Source organism: Cynoglossus semilaevis, chromosome Z (assembly GCF_000523025.1).
Source record: "Cynoglossus semilaevis isolate Cse_v1.0 chromosome Z, Cse_v1.0, whole genome shotgun sequence".
Classification (NCBI taxonomy): domain Eukaryota; kingdom Metazoa; phylum Chordata; class Actinopteri; order Pleuronectiformes; family Cynoglossidae; genus Cynoglossus; species Cynoglossus semilaevis.
This window is the reverse complement of record NC_024328.1, coordinates 17606502-17607943: the sequence shown is the minus strand read 5'-3', so window position 1 is coordinate 17607943 and position 1442 is coordinate 17606502. Positions and strand designations below refer to the sequence as shown.

Genomic DNA, 1442 nt, shown 5'->3' with positions numbered 1-1442 from the left:
GCATTCCTGACATTATAGTATGATTTTTGTATTTTGTATTGTAAGTGTATATTTTTCCTTCTCTGTATCCTTGTGAAATCTTATAGCCAAATTGAAATAGCAGAAATTGAGGACACTGGATGAGGATAACCATACAGAAAAAAAAAATTCCCCTTTAAGTAACTTGTTGTTTTAATAACTAAAATATCTTGATTTGTTTTTATGTTGTTGCATAAAGTCACAGTTGTCTCATTTGTAATGCTGCGACACTACAGTTTATCTGACTTTGTTGGTGACATCTGTGTTGCATCTACTATGAACAAACCCTCCAGAGAGAAACTTTTGCCACAAATATGTATGAAAAGAACAAATGAAACCATTTGTCAAAACATTACTTTTAAGACGTTCTGCTCTAAGGCAGAAAATATTGAGATAAATTTACACTAAGCATGTATATGAGTGTGTGTGCGCGTGTGTGTGTGTTGCACACTTTGTCAAAAAGAGTTTGTGTGTGACTTACAATAGACCTAGCTCTGCAGACTTTAATAAACAGATTGTCAATAGGAAATAGACTCAGCTGTTTAGCTGAAGAACACTTGAAGTGGCTTTGCAGCTTTTAAAGACGGAAGTCTAAAGGTTCACAGGGTTCATTCTTACCGGTTGTTATTGAAGATAGTGAAGATCTCTTGGTGTTAATGTAGTTTTAAGTCTCCTTTAATAAAACAAATGCTATTTAAAAAAAATCATGATCCTATGAATGTAAAGATAGATAATAATTTACAGCAGATGCCATCGCTCTGTGTGGTACAACTAGACTGTGAAATAGAAACCAGGTTGCAGAAAATGTTTGTGACTTTAAAAAAATCTCTTATTTAATTATCCTATTGTTATGGGATGAATAACTAAATATGGTTCTTAGAAGCACTTTTCCTGGTCCTTTATACGAAAACAGCAAATTCTAAGCAGATGAGACGCCATATTTCCCTTTATCTGCAAGAATCAGAAATTTGCTCCATAACCATGCAACATAAAAACCTTTGACGTCTAATTACCCATATATGAAAGACATGCAGTAATGCTAACAGTTAAGAGTATATTGTGGGAAAAATGTCCTCCAGATCTGCAAATCTGCTTCTCTGGTATTTGGTGCCACATTACATTCCTTCTATTCAATAAATGTCAGAGAATTTTATGTGCTGCTCAGCAGGACACAAAGCCAAACAGTCAAGAGAAATTTTTTTTCTTTCCAATTTTTTTTTTTTTTTTACAGATGTAACAATATGCCATTTCATGCTATTTATGTGCAAGATGTGAATCAGTAAATATCTGCATCCATACTGTGATTTGGCTGGTGGCTACACACACCTGCTGTACAAATGTTCCACCACAGAAAACTTTAGTTCATTTTAAAGGAACTGTCAACGGGGAGAAGAAATCCCATCAGCCACTGTTGCTGTGTCAGA

General features: G+C 34.5%; 1 protein-coding gene across 2 annotated transcripts in view; it reads left to right on the top strand.

The window, feature by feature from the left end:
* Nucleotides 1–1442, top strand: part of LOC103398204 (T-box transcription factor TBX5-A) — a 13140-nt gene that overhangs the window by 8843 nt on the left and 2855 nt on the right. The gene's annotated exons all lie outside the window — the stretch shown is intronic.